This window comes from Protopterus annectens, chromosome 3.part1 (genome assembly GCF_019279795.1).
Source record: "Protopterus annectens isolate FY-2018-M chromosome 3.part1, PAN1.0, whole genome shotgun sequence".
Taxonomy (NCBI): Eukaryota; Metazoa; Chordata; order Ceratodontiformes; family Protopteridae; genus Protopterus; species Protopterus annectens.
The window spans coordinates 1,690,211,028-1,690,234,716 of record NC_056732.1 but is presented as its reverse complement, the minus strand read 5'-3'; positions in this window follow the sequence as shown (position 1 = coordinate 1,690,234,716).

The window sequence follows — 23,689 nt, the reverse complement described above, 5'->3', positions numbered from 1 at the left end:
GGCAGATAATCCGTTGTCCCACCCCGTGGGAGGGATGTGGGTGTAGCACATGACCTACTCCCCACTAATAATGCAAAGCATCCACCGGATAATGCTAAATGCAGGTGTGGAATGTGTACAGGCCATAACAGTGTCCAGTAGGCAATCCCCATGGATGGACAGGCCTACGACCAGGATGGCACCCATACCTGCAAGCCCGGTGGAATTACACAGCTGCAGTAAGGCATAACACAGGAAATGCAGATGGAAACTACAGTAGACACTCCCCATAGAAATCCAGACCGCCGTGCGAATACCAGCGTACACAGCACTCAATCTGCCAGCAACAACATGGGGATTACTCGCTGCCATACTGCGGAACAAATGGGCGACCAGTGGAACACATACCAATGGCACACCAACAACGTCAACTAGGAAGGTCATAGGATGTTTAAACACTGGCGTTCCCGCTTATAAAGAACATCCTTCAATGAATCAATAGGGTCTACATGTTCTGGCTGTGTTATATTGACAATACAGTGGCGTATATGTCCTACTGGGCCTTCTGAGGATTACTTAAAGCAGTTGCCAACCTGCAGCATTACATTAATACCATTTGGGTTAATCGTAGTAGAACATGGGTTTCATAGCACAACATAATATGTGTAGTCAAACACACATCCGCGATTGGGGAACATACAGCAGCGGTCACAACCACTGGCCAGATGGACACAGTCCAACATGTTCTACATTTTACATATGCACATTTGTGTCCATTGTAGGACCCAAAAATTTATCCGTACGCAATGTCAACCAGCTGCGATCGGGAGACCCAGATGAAGTGACAGCCGTGACTATGGCACAGCTACATATATGCACCACCAGCGTGTTCAAGGTTGATGACAACTGTCCATGAAATGCAGGACATATGCACAGAAATCCCCAGATTGTCGAGTCCATAGATGTGCGTCCACATCCCATTCCCATACACATGGAGGATTTGCAATGGGTACTGTCGAGGGTTGCAGCCATGGGATCGTGGGTATGCAGAAATGGGTGTCGGAGTTGATTGGCAGATGATCCGTTGTCCCGCCCCGTGTGAGGGATGTGGGTATGGCATATGCGTTACTCCGCACTAATAATGCAAATCATCCACCGGAGAATGCTAAATGCAGCTGTGAAATGTGTACAGCCCTATACCAGTGTCCATTAGGCAGTTCCCATGGATGGACAAACGTACGGCCAAGATGGCACCCATAACTGCAAACCTGGTGGAATCACACAGCTGTAGTAAGGCAAAACACAGGGAATACAGATAGGGACTACAGTAGAGACTCCACATACAAAGTCAGACCGGCGTACACAGCACTCAATCTGCCAGCAAGAGAATGGGGATCACTCGCTTCCATACCGCGGAACAAATGGGCGACCTGCGGAACACATACTAATGGCACACCAACAACGTCAACTAGGAAGGTTATAGGATGGTTAAGCTATGGCGTACCCACATATAAAGAACATCCTTCAATGAATTAATAGGATCTACATGTTTTGTTCGTGTTAATTTGACAATACAGAGGCAGGAATGTCCCAATGGGATATCTGCAGATTAGTTAAAGCAATTGTTAGCCTGCATCATTGGAATTACAACATTTGGGTTCAGTGGCGGAAAACCCGGTTTACGTAGCACTACATAATATGGGTACTCAAACAGACATCCGTGATTGCTGAACATACAGCAGCAGTCAGACCCACTGGCCAGATGGACACAGTCCAATAAGTTCTACACTTTACATATGCACATTGGTGTCCATTGTAGGACCAAAAAATTTATCCGTATGCAATGTGAACAGGCAGCGATCTAGAGACCCAGAAGAACTGATAGCCGTGACTACGGCACAGCTAGATATGTGCACCACCAGCGTGTTCAAGGTTGATGACAAGTGTCCATGAAATGCAGGACATATGAATAGGACTCCCCAGGTTGCCGAGTCCATAGACGTGCGTCCACATCCCATTCCCGCACACATGAAGGATGTGCAATGGGTACCGTCGAGGGTTGCAGACATGGGATCGTGGGTATGCAGAAATGGGGCTCGGTGTTGATTGGCAGATAATCCGTCGTACCGCCCCGTGGGAGGTATGTGGGTATAGCACATGCGTTACTCCCCACTAATAATGCAAATCATCCACCGGAGAATGCTAAATGCAGCTGTGAAATGTGTACAGCCCTATACCAGTGTCCAGTAGGCATTTCCCATGGACGGACAAACGTACGACCAAGATGGTCACCCATAACTGCAAACCCATTGTAATTCCACAGCTGCAGTAAGGCATAACACAGAAAATACAGATAGGGACCACAGTACACACCCCCCATACAAAGCCAGACCGGCGTGCGAATACCGGCGTAGACAGCACTCAATCTGCCAGCAAGAAAATGGGGTTCACTCGCTTACATACTGTGGAACAAATGGGCGATCTGAGGAACACATAGTAATGGCACACCACCAACGTCAACTAGGAAGGTTATGGGATGGTCAAGCTATGGCGTACCCACATATAAAGAACATCCTTCAATGAATTAATAGGATCCACATGTCATGGTGGTGTTATTCTGACAATACAGTGGCGGATATTTCATATTGTGACTTCAGAGGATTATGTAAAGCAGTTGCTAACCTGCATCTTTGGATGTACACCATCCGGTGTCAGGTTTGAAAGACCAGGATGTTGTAGCACTACATAATATGTGTAGTCAAACACACACCCATGATTGGGGAACATACAGCAGCAGTCAAACCCACTGGCCAGATGGACACAGTCCAACAGGTTCTACACTTTACATATGCACATTGGTGTCCATTGTAGGACCCAAAAATTTAGCCCTAAGCAAGATAAACGTGATGGAGGAAGCGACGCTGAAGGCGTAACAGCCATGACTACGGCACTGTTAGACATATGCACCACCAGCGTGTTTAAGGTTGATGACAGGTGTCCATGAAACGCAGAACATATGGGCAGAAATACCCATATGGCCGTGTCCATAGATGTGCGTCCACATCTCAGTCCCGCACACATGAAGAATGTATAATGGGTACCGTCGAGGGCTGCAGCCATGGGATCGTGGGTATGCAGAAATGGGGCTCGGTGTTGTTTGGCAGATAATCCGTTGTCCTGCCCCGTGGGAGAGATGTGGGTATAGAACATGCCTTACCCCCCACCAATAATGACAATCATCCACCGGAGAATGCTACATGCAGCTGTGAAATGGGTACAGCCCTACACCAGTGTCCAGTAGGCATTTCCCAAGGATGGACAAACGTACGGCCAAGATGGCACCCATAACTGCAAACCTGGTGGAATCACACAGCTGTAGTAAGGCAAAACACAGGGAATACAGATAGGGACTACAGTAGAGACTCCACATACAAAGTCAGACCGCCGTGCGAATACCGGCGTACACAGCACTCAATCTGCCAGCAAGAGAATGGTGATCACTCGCTTCCATACCGCGGAACAAATGGGTGACCTGCGGAACACATACTAATGGCACACCAACAACGTCAACTAGAAAGGTTATAGGATGTTTAAGCTATGGCGTACACACATATAAAGAACATCCTTCAATGAATTAATAGGATCTACATGTTTTGTTAGTGTTAATTTGACAATACAGAGGCGGGAATGTCCCAATGGGATATCTGCGGATTAGTTAAAGCAATTGTTAGCCTGCATCATTGGAATTACACCATTTGGGTTCAGTGGTGGAAAACCCGGTTTACGTAGCACTACATAATATGGGTACTCAAACAGACATCCGTGATTGCTGAACATACAGCAGCAGTCAAACCCACTGGCCAGATGGACACAGTCCAATAAGTTCTACACTTTACATATGCACACTGGTGTCCATTGTAGGACCCAAAAATTTATCCGTATGCAATGTCAACCTGCTGCGATCGGGAGACCCAGATGAAGTGACAGCCGTGACTACGGCACAGCTACATATATGCACCACCAGCGTGTTCAAGGTTGATGACAACTGTCCATGAAATGCAGGTGATATGCACAGAAATCCCCAGATTGTCCAGTCCATAGAAGTGCGTCCACATCCCATTCCCGCACACATGGAGGATGTGCAACGGGTACTGTCGAGGGTTGCAGCCATGGGATCGTGGGTATGCAGAAATGGGTCTCGGTGTTGATTGGCAGATGATCCGTTGTCCCGCCCCGTGTGAGGGATGTGGGTATGGCATATGTGTTACTCCGCACTAATAATGCAAATCATCCACCGGAGAATGCTAAATGCAGCTGTGAAATGTGTACAGCCCTATACCAGTGTCCATTAGGCAGTTCCCATGGATGGACAAACGTACGGCCAAGATGGCACCCATAACTGCAAACCTGGTGGAATCACACAGCTGTAGTAAGGCAAAACACAGGGAATACAGATAGGGACTACAGTAGAGACTCCACATACAAAGTCAGACCGCCGTGCGAATACCGCGCATACAGCACTCAATCTGCCAGAAAGAGAATGGGGATCACTCGCTTCCATACCGCGGAACAAATGGGCGACCTGCGGAACACATACTAATGGCACACCAACAACGTCAAGTAGGAAAGTCATAGGATCCTGAAACTATGGCGTTCACGCTTATAAAGAACATCCTTCAATGAATTAATAGGATCTACATGTTTTGGTTGTGTCAGTTTGACAATACAGTGGCGGACATATCCTAATGGGACATTTGAGGATTACTTAAAGCATCTCCTAGCCTGCATCATTGGATTTACACCATCCGGTTTCAGTTTAGAATACCCTGGTTAACGTAGCACTACATAATATGGGTAGCAAGCAGACATCCGCGATTGGGGAACATACAGCAGCAGTCAAACCCACTAGCCAGATGGACACAGTCCAACAAGGTCTACACTGTACATATGCACAATGGTGTTCATAGTAGGACCCCAGAGATTCATCCGTACGCAATGTCAACCAGCTACGATCGAGAGACCCAGAAGAACTGACAGCCGTGACTACGGTACAGCCAGACATATGCACCCCCAGCGTGTTCAGGGTTGACGACAACTGTCCACGGAATGCAGGACATATGTACAGATATTCCCAGATTGTAGAGTCCATAGAGGTGCGTCCACATCCCATTCCCGCACACATGCCGGATGTGTAATGGGTACCATCGAGGGTTGCAGCCATGGGATCCTGGGTATGCAGAAACGGGGCTCGGTGTTGTTTGGCAGATAATACGTTGTCCCGCACCGTGGGAGGGATGTGGGAGTAGCACGTGCCTTACTCCCCACTGATAGTGCAAAGCATCCACCGGCTAATGCTAAATGCAGGTGTGAAATGTGTACTGCTCCATACCAGTGTCCAGTAGACAATCGCTAGGGATGGACAAGCGTAGGACCAAGATGGCACCCATAACCACGAACCTGGTGTAACCACACAGCTGCAGTGAGGCATAACACAGGAAATACAGATAGGGACAACAGTAGACACTCCCCATACAAAGCCAGACCGCTGTGCGAATACCGGCGTACACAGCACTCAATCTGCCAGCACCGAAATGGGGATCACACGCTTCCATACCGCGGAACAAATGGGTGACCTGTGGAACACATACCAATGGCACAATATCAACGTCAGCTAGGAAAGCCATACGATGGTCAAACTATGGCATCCCCACCAATGAAGAACATCCTTCAGTGAATTAATAGGATTAATGTCAATTGACCATGGAATACACCTAATCAACATCAAAGACCCGCTGGCACCTTATGGCACACAAACCAAGTCACACATAGGTAGATGAAACAGTCAACGTAGACATTTTGTCCACGACAGGTCACATATGGTATCCAAAGGTTACTCCATAGACATGTAAGCAATATCACCCGTAGGCTCCGTGAGACTTACACATAACATAGAAGCATCCAGGCTTTAAATATCCCCCCTTACACTTCCATTTGTTACTTTCTATGCAAACAATGAACATGTAACCACAGCATAGAAAGCACAGACGCAATGTTAACCACACACACATATGTTAACATCTCAGAAAGCATCCTATTAACACATGTATTATATGATATTGTACTATGCCGAATACTCATCAATCAAAGATTTAACAATGTATATGGAAGATATGCATAGCATATCACTGTAATACAGTGGTACAGAACTGAAAGAGTGGACAAATGTGTGTCAACTCTACATCTGTACCTAAACTACATTCCCGTTACGGGGGTTTGCTCCACCTGCTTCTCAAAAGAGGCCTCATCAGTGTTCCATCGGTCAGCCCTGGTGTGTGGCCAACCCTCCACCTACTAATCCATCTAGATCCGCATTCTATAGCATAGCTGATGAGGTCCCCCCTCTGGTATTATAACCTGGACGTCGTAAAACACCGAATGTAGACGTATGCCTTGTGATGTGCCCATATCCGGCCGTAGGCATACGCCAATCCTGCGGCTGCCCAGGGCGCCGCACTAGTAGGGCCACCTGTCTAGTAGGTGTGTCATGTAGGTATACCAAGATGGGGGCACCATGTGCTGTGGTGGTGGGCGCCATGGAGCCCTACAGCCTAGGGCAGCAGTCGATCTAAGGCCACTGCCATAGGAGGGGTAGTATCTAAGGCCGCTGCCGTAGGAGGGGTAGTATGGTCTGCAGGTATGTGCAGACGTGCACATGAAACATCGGTCCACAAGAATTACCCATAGTGGCTACACCTGCACAGATGGCTGTAGCGAGACACACACACGGCCATGCATACAGCACAGGTAGACATACACACACCATAAATAGGCAAGTACACACAAGGTGTATGGCGTGTACGGGTACAGTGTCAGGACAGCAAGGATAGCTGTCTGCCACGATATCCAGCAGATGTCATTACGGTGTTCTGGAATACGGACGGTGCATGGACAATGAGTGGATATGCAACGTACCACAGTTATATGTGTCAGCCGTGCAAATATGCGATACATGGGAAAGACAGCTGTCCATGCTAGAGCAGCAGTACGGGCACAACATAGGTACGTAGATATACAATGACAGAGATACAGACGGACACATGTGGCAGGCCCGTGAGTGTAATGTACACAGCATCACCCCACCACACCATAGCAGGGTGCACGTGGAGAACACGCTACAGCGGTCGCCGACCACAACAGGCACACAAGCAGTACACGAGCTGCGTCCCACCATCCACAAACACAGGGATGGCGGCAGGATATGAGTGTTCTGCGTAAACCTCAAGGCCATACCCTATGAACCCATGCAGCTGGGAGCATGGACACACACACACATGTGGCAGGCATGGTGATTGACCACACCCCCATATACCCAACCGCACAAAAGTATGACGCAGGTATGGAATGCGGTACGTGGACCACCGAACACACCACCATCAGAGGCACATGTACAGGTGGGTGACAACATCCGTAAAGGAATGGCCGCTGATAGCCAAGGTATGTGTTGCGAAGCATCTAAAAGCTTGTTCATCTGCAGAGGCAGCTGGAAACACACACACACAAACACACACAGAAGGGCCGAGAGTCGAACCTACGCCTACCTACATGAACTCACTACAGCATGAAGCATTTACAGAATGCGCTACCGAGTTTACTGAGCACAACACTGTCAGAGGCATACTTCTAGGCGGGTGACATCACCCGTAAGAGAATAGCTGGCAATAGCCAAGGTATGTGTTGCGAAGCGTCTAAAAGCATGTTCATCTGCAGAGGCAGCTGGAAACACACACACACACACACACACACACAAGGGCCGAGAGTCAAACCTATGCCTACCTACATGAACTCACTACAGCATGAAGCATTTACAGAACGCGCTACCGAGTTTACTGAGCACAACGCTGTCAGAGGCATACTTCTAGGTGGGTGACATCACCCGTAAGAGAATAGCTGGCAATAGCCAAGGTATGTGTTGAAGCGTCTAAAAGCATGTTCATCTGCAGAGGCAGCTGGAAACACACACACACACAGGGAAGGGCCGAGAGTCGAACCTACGCCTATCTACATGAACTCACTACAGCATGAAGCATTTACAGAACTCGCTACCGAGTTTACTGAGCACAACGCTGTCAGAGGCATACTTCTAGGTGGGTGACATCACCCGTAAGAGAATAGCTGGCAATAGCCAAGGTATGTGTTGCGAAGCGTCTAAAAGCATGTTCATCTGCAGAGGCAGCTGGAAACACACACACACACACACAGAAGGGCCGAGAGTCAAACCTACGCCTACCTACATGAACTCACTACAGCATGAAGCATTTACAGAACGCGCTACCGAGTTTACTGAGCACAACGCTGTCAGAGGCATACTTCTAGGCGGGTGACATCACCCGTAAGAGAATAGCTGGCAATAGCCAAGGTATGTGTTGCGAAGCGTCTAAAAGCATGTTCATCTGCAGAGGCAGCTGGAAACACACACACACACACACAGAAGGGCCGAGAGTCGAACCTATGCCTACCTACATGAACTCACTACAGCATGAAGCATTTACAGAATGCGCTACCGAGTTTACTGAGCACAATGCTGTCAGAGGCATACTTCTAGGCGGGTGACATCACCCGTAAGAGAATAGCTGGCAATAGCCAAGGTATGTGTTGCGAAGAATCTAAAAGCATGTTCATCTGCAGAGGCAGCTGGAAACACACACACACACACACACACACACAGGGAAGGGCCGAGAGTCGAACCTACGCCTATCTACATGAACTCACTACAGCATGAAGCATTTACAGAATGCGCTACCGAGATTACTGAGCACAACGCTGTCAGAGGCATACTTCTAGGCGGGTGACATCACCCGTAAGAGAATAGCTGGCAATAGCCAAGGTATGTGTTGCGAAGTGGCATGTTCATCTGCAGAGGCAGCTGCAAACACACACACACACACACACACACACACACACAGAAGGGCCGAGAGTCGAACCTACGCCTATCTACATGAACTCACTACAGCATGAAGCATTTACAGAATGCGCTACCGAGATTACTGAGCACAGCGCTGTCAGAGGCATACTTCTAGGCGGGTGACATCACCCATATGATAATAGCTGGCAATAGCCAAGGTATGTGTTATGGCCGTCTAAAAGCATGTTCATCTGCAGAGGCAGCTGGAAACACACACACACACACACACACACACAGAAGGGCCGAGAGTCGAACCTACGCCTACCTACATGAACTCACTACAGCATGAAGCATTTACAGAACGCGCTACCGAGATTACTGAGCACAATGCTGTCAGAGGCATACTTCTAGGCGGGTGACATCACCCGTAAGAGAATAGCTGGCAATAGCCAAGGTATGTGTTGCGAAGCGTCTAAAAGCATGTTCATCTGCAGAGGCAGCTGGAAACACACACACACACACACACACACACACAGGGAAGGGCCGAGAGTCGAACCTACGCCTATCTACATGAACTCACTACAGCATGAAGCATTTACAGAACGCTACCGAGATTACTGAGCACAGTGCTGTCAGAGGCATACTTCTAGGCGGGTGACATCACCCATATGATAATAGCTGGCAATAGCCAAGGTATGTGTTGCGAAGCGTCTAAAAGCATGTTCATCTGCAGAGGCAGCTGGAAACACACACACACAGGGAAGGGCCGAGAGTCGAACCTACGCCTATCTACATGAACTCACTACAGCATGAAGCATTTACAGAACGCTACCGAGTTTACTGAGCACAACGCTGTCAGAGGCATACTTCTAGGCGGGTGACATCACCCGTAAGAGAATAGCTGGCAATAGCCAAGGTATGTGTTGCGAAGCGTCTAAAAGCATGTTCATCTGCAGAGGCAGCTGGAAACACACACACACAGGGAAGGGCCGAGAGTCAAACCTACGCCTATCTACATGAACTCACTACAGCATGAAGCATTTACAGAATACACTACCGAGTTTACTGAGCACAATGCTGTCAGAGGCATACTTCTAGGCGGGTGACATCACCCGTAAGAGAATAGCTGGCAATAGCCAAGGTATGTGTTGCGAAACGTCTAAAAGCATGTTCATCTGCAGAGGCAGCTGGAAACACACACACACACAGGGAAGGGCCAAGAGTCGAACCTACGCCTATCTACATGAACTCACTACAGCATGAAGCATTTACAGAATGCGCTACCGAGTTTACTGAGCACAACGCTGTCAGAGGCATACTTCTAGGCGGGTGACATCACCCGTAAGAGAATAGCTGGCAATAGCCAAGGTATGTGTTGCGAAGCGTCTAAAAGCATGTTCATCTGCAGAGGCAGCTGGAAACACACACACACACACACACACACACACACACACAGAAGGGCCGAGAGTCGAACCTACGCCTATCTACATGAACTCACTACAGCATGAAGCATTTACAGAACGCTACCGAGATTACTGAGCACAGCGCTGTCAGAGGCATACTTCTAGGCGGGTGACATCACCCGTATGATAATAGCTGGCAATAGCCAAGGTATGTGTTGCGAAGCGTCTAAAAGCATGTTCATCTGCAGAGGCAGCTGGAAACACACACACACACACACACACACAGAAGGGCCGAGAGTCGAACCTACGCCTACCTACATGAACTCACTACAGCATGAAGCATTTACAGAATGCGCTACCGAGTTTACTGAGCACAACGCTGTCAGAGGCATACTTCTAGGCGGGTGACATCACCCGTAAGAGAATAGCTGGCAATAGCCAAGGTATGTGTTGCGAAGCGTCTAAAAGCATGTTCATCTGCAGAGGCAGCTGGAAACACACACACACACACACACACACAGGGAAGGGCCGAGAGTCGAACCTACGCCTATCTACATGAACTCACTACAGCATGAAGCATTTACAGAACGCGCTACCGAGATTACTGAGCACAGCGCTGTCAGAGGCATACTTCTAGGCGGGTGACATCACCCGTATGATAATAGCTGGCAATAGCCAAGGTATGTGTTGCGAAGCGTCTAAAAGCATGTTCATCTGCAGAGGCAGCTGGAAACACACACACACACACACACACACAGGGAAGGGCCGAGAGTCGAACCTATGCCTACCTACATGAACTCACTACAGCATGAAGCATTTACAGAATGCGCTACCGGGATTACTGAGCACAGCACTGTCAGGAGGCATACCCCTAGGTGGGTGGTATCATCTGCAGAGGCAATGCGTCCGATAGGGAATGAAGACAGAGTGCACAGTCACACAGCCTGTTACCATCCCAAGGTGGCCGTACAGTAACACGGTAGTGCTGCAGTCGGGAATACCAAATAACTACTGAGCAGTACATCACGACATGAATACGGGATGCACCACATGACAGTATACCCTATAAGAGGGCATCCGGTGTGCAGGATGTAGGCAGCCAATGTGGCATGACAGCCACATATGAGTCACCTGGATGGTCACCATGGCTATGCAGGATGTCATTGGCCATGGCTACACGCCTAGTAGCAGACATCGGTGCCGACTGTCGTGTGTACCCCCGGTGGGTGTACTGGCCATGCCTCTCACACCTAGCGGTTGCAAAGGGGAGACAGACATGCTCACGGGGTATCAACGCAGTCGGGCGGTGTGCACTGTACTGTGTGTCTATCTACACAGCTGCTTACTGGGCATGCTCAGACACTTAGACTCGGCACAGAGCAGACATGCATACACATGGTGCGACGGCATGGGTGGCAGACTGTGGACCGTCGTGTGTGTCCAGCCACACAACAGCAACCCGGCCATGCCACAGACGCGTGGCAGTTGCAAAGGGAAACAGGCATGCACCCGGGTATCAATGCAGTCGGGCGGTGTGCACTGTACTGTGTGTCCATCTACACAGCTGCTTACTGGGCATGCTCAGACACTTAGACTCGCACAGAGCAGACATGCATACACATGGTGCGACGGCATGGGTGGCAGACTGTGGACCGTCGTGTGTCCAGCCACACAACAGCAACCCGCCATGCCACAGACGTGGCCATTGTGAAGGGGAAACAGGCATGCACCCGGGGTATCAATGCAGTCGGGCGCGGTGTGCACTGTACTGTGTGTCCATCTACACAGCTGCTTACTGGGCATGCTCAGACACTTAGACTCGGCACAGAGCAGACATGCATACACATGGTGCGACGGCATGGGTGGCAGACTGTGGACCGTCGTGTGTGTCCAGCCACACAACAGCAACCCGGCCATGCCACAGACGTGGCCGTTGCGAAGGGGAAACAGGCATGCACCCGGGGTATCAATGCAGTCGGGCGCGGTGTGCACTGTACTGTGTGTCCATCTACACAGCTGCTTACTGGGCATGCTCAGACACTTAGACTCGGCACAGAGCAGACATGCATACACATGGTGCGACGGCATGGGTGGCAGACTGTGGACCGTCGTGTGTGTCCAGCCACACAACAGCAACCCGGCCATGCCACAGACGTGGCCATTGCGAAGGGGAAACAGGCATGCACCCGGGGTATCAATGCAGTCGGGCGCGGTGTGCACTGTACTGTGTGTCCATCTACACAGCTGCTTACTGGGCATGCTCAGACACTTAGACTCGGCACAGAGCAGACATGCATACACATGGTGCGACGGCATGGGTGGCAGACTGTGGACCGTCGTGTGTGTCCGGCCACACAACAGCGACCCGGCCATGCTCACACACGTGGTTTGTGCTACGTGCCGTCCGGCATGCAGACGGAGTGCACACACTGCAAGTCACGGACAGGCAAACCCGTACACACGCGCAGGGTGGACACACATGCAGTCACACGTACACACACAGATGACAGCACAGGCGCCATGGGTGCAGGCTGAACATGTACACACCGAAGTGAACACTGTAGCTGCCATGCCAGCACCTTGTTATCGGTGCAGCAGTATGCCTCACGGTCCCGAAACTGCATGTGACATATGTCCAGAGGACTATGTGGTGGTGTACGTCCGTCGTGCTGAGTACACATGTACTATCAATGATCCCACAGGTGTGATGTAGTCCACCCGTACTGGTATACATGGACAGGCATGATCCACACATGCCACGGGCCTGACACAGGTATGACACATGACTGCAGCTGTACCACAGTGAAACACTGTCCGGATATGTCACATATGTGGTTTCCAGGCTGTGTGCATGGACTGCACGCAGGACACATACGAGGCCTGTGATGGACCACATGCATGACACAGGCGTACGCGGTAATACACACACGGAGGGAGGGCGGACACATGTTTGTGGTATGCACCCCCTACAGGGTGTGGCGGTGTTCACAGGGACACATACCCTTGTACAGTTTGCCTGTGACAGCTGTGATACCAAACCACAGTCCATGTTCCATGCATGTTGACACACATGTCACAACGTAGCAATGCATACACACATGGCAACAGGGGATACATGTGACACGTGTACTGTGCACGGTGCAGCCATGCACAGTGTCTGGTGTCCGTAAGACAGTTGCAACCCCCTCCCACATGCATACCCATCATGGGGGCCATCATTTGGTGGCATAGTAACAGCACGCATGGCAGTCTGTGTGTACACCAATTGTTTAAACACCTGTCCACATGCATGTGTGCAGGTGCTGGTCACAGGTGTGTCACACACCGTCCTACCCTGACATGTGCATACAGTCCGCTATGTCGCCTTTACATGACAGCGCTGCCATGATGCATACCCATCGGCCATGCGGGTTCGAACATATGTCACATTGCCACTCTAACCCCTACCACCACCCAAGTGCAGATATTGGCACAGCTGCCGGATACAGTGGTAGTACGCAGGATGCACCACATACCGCTGCACGCCTGCACAAACACATGTAGCAGGTGTGGCATTCCTAGCACCAACATGTGTGCAGGAATGTGTGCCCATGTATGCCACAGATCGGTGGAACTATGTGCCACGTGCCACACATCACTGTACACCATGGTAGAGCTCTGTACCTACCTCAGTGTGGGGTGCACCAATGTGGATGGTGTGGTACATGCAACACGTCATCCCTCCGTGTAGACATGTGTGGCCACCACCATGTCAGTGTGTCGACATGTGTGTATGTCTGCTGCTTGTTGAGAGGGTGTATGCAGATATCGTGTTGTGCCCGGACACTGACCACACAGGGTGACCATCCCGTAGTGGTGCTGCATTGTACAGCCCTGTCATTCCCACACCTGTGAGCCTTACTGGCCACCTGTGCAAGACCACCCCCTGTGACATGGCGCATCGCTGCATTGTCTTGTGAGGGTGCCGACCACACAGAAAGGTGTCCCCATCTGCACACAATGGTGTGTGTGCCATAGAGGTGTACGCCCTGCGAATGCGGGTATATTCCTATACCGGTACAGCATCCGACTGTCGAACACTGTGCACCACAGCTGACATGTGACACCTTCGGTCAGTAGCCAGCACACTGCGTACGACACCTGCAGAATGTCACCATACCTGTACTGTGTCATGCCATGTATGTGATGTCTCTGTCCACCGTAGCCTGTGACACCGACCACAGGCGTCAGGTGCAGTATATGCGTGGACATGTGCGTCATGTACCGTGTAGGCAACGTTACACTGTATCCGGCTACATGCTCCGCAGGTCTATGTGTATGACCTCTCTTCTTGCAATCCCGACTGTCTGTTCTGTACATCACAAAAGCATTGCACCTGCTCCCATAGTATTCCCACATAGATAAAGTACATGTATACTAAATGGAGTACTACACTGTCCTAGAATCCCCTTGTGTGCCCAATTCCCTATAGGTGCCTTCTGACCCGGCTACACAGCAGATGCATTCACATCCTCTGGCATGTCGACGGGTCAATTGCTAGCGACCTCTCCTGTTCAGATGGTGAATCTGGGCATCCTGGCCACTGTTACAGGTGCCTCATGGACACGGACAAGCCGCACCTCCCCCAATGACCATAATACATGTGACAGACGCAACTATATAGCCAGACAGGGTGCTGTGCTCTCTCCAACCATGACCGGCAAGACCACGCGGGAGGGGAAGGACACAATGCACACCACATACCCAGTGTCACATGTGACCATCGCAAATGCTAATCAAACACATGAACACAGTACGACATACCTGGGGCACTGTAGGACATGTCGCGAACCTAACGAGCCCTCTGAAGCAGACACACAAGCTACTGCCTCCACAAGACATAGGACATGCAACACATAGTTCTCAACGTCAGTGTACTAACCCGGCAGAGACCCAAAGGCGACGCACACACTGCCAGACACACCTGTAATGGGTGACGCCACTGCCAGACACACCGACGTCCCACCCACCATACTGAACAAGGGAATGATCACAGTAGGCTGCCTGCCGGGCGCTGGAATACGCCACATAACACACGCACTCAGGTCACTCCGCAGCATGTGCAGGTATGACGCGGTCATTGCCCATGCTGGTGTCTACGCCTGGTGGCATACCACCCTGGGATACATTACAGGACACATAGAGGGCCACTCAGATTGTGTAGCCCAGGCCGGCATGTCCCTGACCCTGGGCAGTATCCCACCCTCATCAAGTATGATGCCACTACACTGGCTCAATGTGGTCACCCTTGATAATGTCCTGGTTACCGTTGTCAGTCTGAGGGGATCCGGATTCCATTTACCTGGGATGACATGCTTGGCACGCCACACCCCTTCGCATGGTATGGCTGGCAGCTGTCGCCCCTGGTCTACAAGGGTTTGGCAGAGGCACCTGCCACCCCCACAGTGCTCACCGCAGGCACGGCTGGAATGATACACCTACCACCCCACACTACAAGCCTGGAGAACACACAGGATAATGCAGCTCACTGCCAGTGGTCTACAGCCAAGCTGCACACCCTCAAATGCCCTCCTCAGTATGGAGGACATCGATGTCAGTGCAGTGACTGGAACATTGGTCAGGGCTGCTGAGAGCACCCCAGCACTGTAGGGTCATACCCTATATCATGCGTTCAGGACCATAACCCGGACATAACACAGAAGGAGGTGGAGTCCCCATTTCTATGACGGATACACACACCTCCATGTTGGCAGAGATGCACGTAGCAGCAGGGAATATCCAGGTGCAATTAACCATGGTTAGGACTGCCCTACAGTTTGTTGCATGCTACAGACCACCCTCCCAAACCCAGGATACCTGCACAGCCATCCTGAGGACACTGGTGAGTGTGCATGCTCTCACAACACCGCCGTATTGGGTGACATCAACCACCCATACATAGACCGAGAACATTACCCAAGACACAACACCCTATGCCACAGGTCCCAGGTGTTCATACACCTGACTGCTGTGGAACACCCATGCACCATACCCACTAGGGGACGATACCAGTTCTGATCATCACACATGGGGAGGATATGCTCCACACAGGATGTACATCCCTCAATGGTGATGTCAGACCGTATAGTGGATCCACTGGTAATCCACATCCTGCACCCAACACCGCATGGGAGACCTAAGTGACGACCTCTCCACAGCAAACCACACACGCCATATGACCGTGTGGTACCCTACAAGGCCTCCATGACAGTGTTAAATACAGGCCGCACTGCCGAAACCCTTACGAATGCCTTCTCTGAGCACCCCAGGGATGTCTGCACCAAGCGATCATGATAACATCAGGACCTTGTCCACCGAAGGCAGGCACATGGTCTGGTGGACCCCAGCCACTGACAAACTGTACAACAACAGTTGGAGCTAATACATGACAGAGCAATATCAGTACCAGGGAAGGCATCACTCATTAATACCGGCGTTAACATACGGTCACACATACAATCATCCAAGGCCGCTTGTGGGAGTGGTACTGCAGAGGGCACATGAGACAACCATAGGGCCTTCCTTAGCTGTGGTAGGGACATGGGTGGGAGCGCACAGTCATGCCCAGAATTAATCCAGAATGGTACAATGGTCACTGAACCCACAGACATTGTCAACAAACCAGCGGACATGTTCCATGCATACATCCACCCCCCCCCAAGAGGGGACGTATCCATCCCACCAGAGTCTAGCCTCCCAAACATCTCGTATGCCCTGGAGTGATCTGATATCTGTTAGGTGGTGAACACAGCACCAATGGGCCCAGATGGTGTCCCTGGCTGTGTGCTACCCAACCTCATTGAGGCCCTCGCCCCACACATAAGGCCGCTGTGTCATCTTAGCCTTACTACGGGCTAGGTCCCCGCTGGATGGCATACGGCAGCTGTGGTCCCACTATGCCAGGGTAGTGCTCTTATGGACTGTAGACATTCCTGCCCTATCAGCTTGACAAGCCTTGTCTGCAAAGCTGCGGGGAGGTCCATACTGGGGCCCATGAATACAGACAGTGGTGTACAGCCAATACCAGAACATACCCACAACGACTTAGTCAAGGGCAGATCCTGCCTCCCAAACCTGCTCGGCCTGTCTGGAGGGGTCACTAAGGCCATTGATGGGGGTACGTCAGTTTGCACAGACTACCATGACCTGGCGGGAGCGTTCAAACCACACTCCACGTGGGACTCATGGAAAGGCTCGCCAGCGTACATGTGGGGACATATGTCACACGATGGTTTTCCAAATGGATGGAGGTCACACCACACAGGGTTTGTGTTCCTGGTGCCATGTCAGACTCCAAGCTGGTCTCGAGTGGAGGCCCACAGGGCTCAGTCCTGGGCCCCTCCCGTTCGGCATTCGACCTTCCAATGTGCATGCAAACATAGGGGGATTGTGGCAGACAAGGTATGCAGATGACTGCACACCAGCCACCATACCCAACACCCCATCTGACACGGACATCCACCTGGGGCCTCATAGACATGGATAACTGGTGCCAGAGCCATGGCCTGCTGCTACATGCCAGGGAAGGTGCAGACCTACCCAGTGGGAAGGACATGTTCGCCCCGACGTAACATGTAGGTGGTAATCCATTCAACATGGTGGACGTGTTCAGGGACATGGGTACCACACCTGTCGGTAACCTCTGTCAACACACACAATGCCAATGTGGTTGGGAAGACATTCCACTGTGGCCACCTGGTCAGGAAGGAATCACATCCACATCAGGGGAGTTCATTGTACCCCTGTACACTTCACACATCAGACCAATGATTGCGTATAATGGCACATCTGGGCTGTACCTAACCTGACACCTGCAGCACTCGGAAGGACCACAAACGTTCCACAACACGGGGATAAAGGTGCTGGGACATGTGTCACACGCTGCCCGAACAAGGGGACTCCGGCTGTATACCTTCCCAGCACGTCTGCTCTGTGGTGATCTGTGCCTGACATACACGGCCATGTCCGACCTGGGTGACATGGACATGTTCCACCTCCTAGGCTCCAGGCAAACACGGGCACAGAAGCGACTGTCAGAAACCTCACCATAAAGATGAATAGGACGTGCTGGGGGAACAGGGTCAACGCCCAGAGACCCCCTACAACATGGAGAGGATTGCCAGCCCATGTGAAGCAGAGGCCCTGACTGACTTTGTCCAGGAGTAATCATGACGTGTGGATGTGTGATCATAGGTATGCGCCAGGCATCATCTCTGTGTCACTGCTGGACAGAGGGACAGCAGACCGATGGATGTGGTATCCTCATCCTACAGGGTGTTAGCAGCCACACACACTCTGGCTAGGATTACACATGCCGTAGGGCACATAGCCTGGTATGTACATGTGTACCTATGTACCTATGTAGGGGTCCATGCAGGTTGCGGGTACCTGTGGTATGCTGATATTGCCAGATGTGCCTGTGGGTACCCCACAGCTACACGTGGGGGACTGATAACAGTGCTCCCAGTAGGCACATGCAAGTACACCATAATTGGCATACGGGTTAACTGAACCAACATGGTGCTACACATGTAACCGCCACGCATACCGTGTACACAAAACAATGAATGCTGCACCTGCACTACATGGTATGTCTGCTGCATGATGTCAGTGCACGACCCACATCACATACGCACCTGTCACCTGCCATACACAACCACCGCAACATACACATTGCATACTATGCGGACACAGGTATCACATACACCTCTCACTATCTTGTCCACCCTGTGCATCAGAATATGTTTGCATAACCGTGCACCGATGGTGTAGATCACGGTGCTGCGGCAGAGGCTTCATCATATGCCCAGGGTGATATGTGTGCCAGGGGCATAGGCTGTACCAATGGATGACATCATGTGTGTGTGTAAGGGCCTGTGCATTTACTGGGCATGACTGTGCAGAATGCATGTGGATGTGGTGGAGCCCTACAGTTGTGTCTGCTGTGTGTGGGTATGTGTGTACACAGTTCAGTCATCTGTGATGCCTACACGGGGTATACTTGGCAGCCCCAGACTGTACAGTGCAGGTGGTACGGCTCACTGTGTCCGCCTGCGGCCACGTGACCCGTGCCTGCCTGGGGTCGCACGGGCACTACCGGGTGGAGGTATAGAGTGGCCACTCTCCGATGACACATGTCCACTGGAACTGTGTCCACACTGGGACCGTCCAGGGCCACGTCCACGTGGCCTGCTGTGTCCTGGTGTGGTTGGTGTAGCAGCAGCTGCACTGCTGCTGCTACCAGCACTGTGTGAGTGGGCATGGGAGGTGGCATGCACACGTCGACCTGCACTAGGTGGTGTTGCTGGCCTACGCCCACGTGCCCTACACCTCACCCTTACCAGGTGTTCCAGCACGGACAGCTCACGCTCGCGGATGGCCATGCCTCGGTCGAGGATCCCAACCATCTCACCTAATCTCCTATCCAGAACATCGGCAAGCTGCTGTTGAGCATTCGCCAATGACTGGATGTTCTCATTTAAGGAATGGATTGCGGCCCTCTGCAGCCTCTGCCCTTCCTGGTTCTGCCATTCGGCACGTGCCTGTGCCGCCATTACGGTCTGAAACATGCGTCTGGTTATACCAGCTGCTGCACCCTGTACGGCAGGTGAATGTCTAGCAGTGCTCCCCCTACGAGCAGCACCTGCCACATGCCTGTGTGGCACTTCACCAGTCATTACACTGGCAACATGGTGTGTACCCGCACCTTCTGCAGCCACCACACATTCCTGCTCGGTGCCAACAGACGCTGACTGTCCTTCATCTATGGGCAACGGTGATGTGGTATGTGTCAGCATCTGAACTGTGTGCGGTGATGAAGGGGACATAAGTGGGATGTTCTCCAATGGCACAGCTTCTGCCCGCGACCCTGCCTGTGCCTCATGCACATGGTCATCACCGCTAGTATCTGTGGGGACACTAGCATCAGATGGACCGCAGGAGGGGAACGCACCTACAGCACCTGTGAATACAAAGACATACCGTAAGTTACATTACACACACGCAGACACACACACACACACACACACACACACACACACACACACACACACACACACACACACACACACACACACACACAGACACACACACACACACACACACACACACACACATGCGGACACACACACGCTGACATACACACGCAGACACACACACATGCAGACACATCATGCATGTGATATTGCAGGTGGCATGCAGCATTCCCACACCACAGCCCAGTGAATGCAGCCCAGACATTAATAGTGGCAGTATGCATACTGCCCTGGAGTGCACACTACATCAGGCAGGTGTCTTTTAGTAGGCTTGCAGTACACACATTCATGGTAGTTTGCATGCATCACCGTGATACACCGTGTGGCCACGGGCGGGTTAACAGTACACATGGCTGGCGCCACTATGTCATGTACACCGCAAACATGTGCGGTATCATGTGGACATGTGACAATGGTGTCCCACCACATGCACCACATCACAACGGATGTCACAGTGCAGTGTTATGTGTACAGTCTACAGATAGAATGCATGTGTAACAAGGATGTCTGTGCAGGTGTGGTTGGTGTGAGCTGTGTACATAGCTGTACAGTGGGAGTACGGGCACTGTGCCACTGCACGGCAGCAGGACACAGGTATGTTTCTGTGCGATGCGTAACCTGGACGCATTGCATTGCCATGTCTGCAAGTCAGTTCTGCTGTTCAACAGCACGAATATGGTAGACATTGGTGGCACCTCTAGTGGCTGCAGACAGGCATTCCATTTGTCTGGTGTACCACATCGGATGTCCAGGGGGTCCACTACAGTGATGACCCCACTATGTGTGGACAGGGTGCAACGGTGACTACCCACTGCGGATGTACTGTGTGGCAACATGCCTGTAGGTATCACCCATGGCCATGTTTGTCTGGTTCATGGACAATTGTGTGTGATGGGCATCGTGTACACAGCCCTGTGGTGACCCATGTGACATACAACCGTACTAGTCTGAGGTGTCACATTCCGAAGGCTATGCAGACATTGTGGATGTCTGCTATGTCGCATAGGTCATGTCATGGTGTGACAATGTTGCGGACAGACCTCCACATGCATGGGACATGTCATGTGCCATGTCACAACGTGTGCACCCAATGCAGGGGCATAGGTCACAGTGGTAACACCTGTGTTCTGGCCAGATCACAGCTCACTATGTGGTACTGTGTGCATACCGCAAAGGCATACCGATGCATACTACACATGCAGCCATTGTGGAACACCTCCACCATTGTATGCATAGCTGACTGCACATATCACACTGATGGGTTATGTGGTGTCATGCCGGTCTATACTAACGGTTGTATCTACTGTACATGGGTGGCATGTGTGTCGGGTGGTGCAACCTGTATACCGTGACTGGGGCAGACCCAGGTGTGCATGTCATACCTGGACACATGGGGAATATCTATACACCGCATCATGCCTATTACTAGCAACAGTCTTACCTGCGACAGACCCATGTCTGTGCGACACGCCAGACATACCTGTATAGGGGCGACACAAAAGTATACACATTATCCATTACTATCGCCACGGTAAGCACTGTGCATGTCACATCATGCACCTGTGTGTTAGCATGTGCTATGCACATGTCTGCAAACACAACGTAGCATACTGTAGTATGCAGCTTGTGTGGCCATATACCTGGCATGTGTTGCTACATTATGTGGTGTACTATGACACCCACTCCGCCACTTATCATACAAACATGCAACACTGACTTACCAGGCAGCTCCAGGCTCGTTGGTTGGGAGACACCCACCTCCACGATAGAAGCGAGGGTTTCAGCATGTTGTTCCCTGGGTGTCCCCAGACTGGCCAGGAGCTCCTTCGTGGGTGTGTGTGGGGGCTGGGTTTGTGGCCCACCACCTGTCCCACCTTGTTGTCTGGCGATTGCAGCGGCACGCTGTTTCGCATGCTGAATTAGGTCTGTGCAGTGCCTGCGGATCTGTTGATATGTGCGGTTGTGGCCGCCCAGGGTGTTCACCCTCCTGCGCATATCCTGCCACATGTCTTCACGTTGTTGTGCCTGTAGTGGCACATGGCTGAACAGTATGTCATAGTTGTCATGGAGCAATGGTATTATCACCTCATCTTCCTGTCGGCTGAAGGCAGGCAGCCGGGAACGTGGCATTATCTGTAAGACATAATGATGTTGACAGGTCACATTTACACTGCTGTGCTGGCATACTGCTGGACATACATTGCTATGACATGTACAACATCTGCACAGTAATCTCTGCGATGCATCATGGCAGTGACACAGCCGACGTGTTGCCGTCACACCATTGAGCAGTGGGTGTCATATCATATCTGTGTGTCACCTCATCACACTGTACACGCACCATGTTGATGTTAGCCTGCTGTGGACATGTGTACCTGCCTGCACCTGTGTCCATATCAGTTGGCACAGGTCCCCATGTGACAACAGTTCTACTGTTCACCTGGATGCTGTGTATATGTCACTAGACATCACGCACACGGCCATTATGAACGCGTCAGTGGTGGCACTGCACACATACACATGGACACCTGTACATGCATGTGTTGTGCCATGTACATCCACACAGCACTGTACGGGTGTTGGGCAACCTGCCACGGCTCACCTGTGTTGCACATGTGATACACATGGGACAATGTGTAACCATGTCACATTAGCAGGAAAGGTCATGCATAGCATGTGCGCATGCACGTTGTCCACAGCAACACACAGCACCTGTAACACCACAGGGTGCATCACCACCACATTACTGCTGTGGACGGTTGATAGTGACAGTGCCTTTTGTCCATCGCACCATGTAGGACTGTGATAGCACATGCAGCCTTGCTGGGCAGGGCTGCATGGTATGGCAGGGTATGCCACATACATGGCACTGGGATGTGACCCACCTGGGGGGTACTGATATTGGCAGGGTGGCTGTCCATTCCATATGTCATTGCTATGTGTATATGGACATTACACATGTCTATCATCATGGTGTGGACACTGGCCTTATGCAAGGTAGGCTGCACGCTGCTTGGTGGGGGTGTGTCTGGTGCATGCAGGTATCGCACATCCATGCATACACTTTAACCCTGACAGGTGCTATGTGCTGCGATATTGTTCAACACAGTGCTGTATGTGCCCACACACTGCTATCCCGTGCACATGGATGGTTGCCTGGACTGACATGGGTACCACATATGTCTACATCCAGTGCCTGCTGCCACCCCCATGTCTGCTGGTGCACTGCACACTGCCATCCCTCCCACGGGGAACGTGGTGTTGGGCACAGCATAGGTATCCATGTATGGGGACAGGGATGTTCACATAGCAGGGGCACTGATGGTATCGTC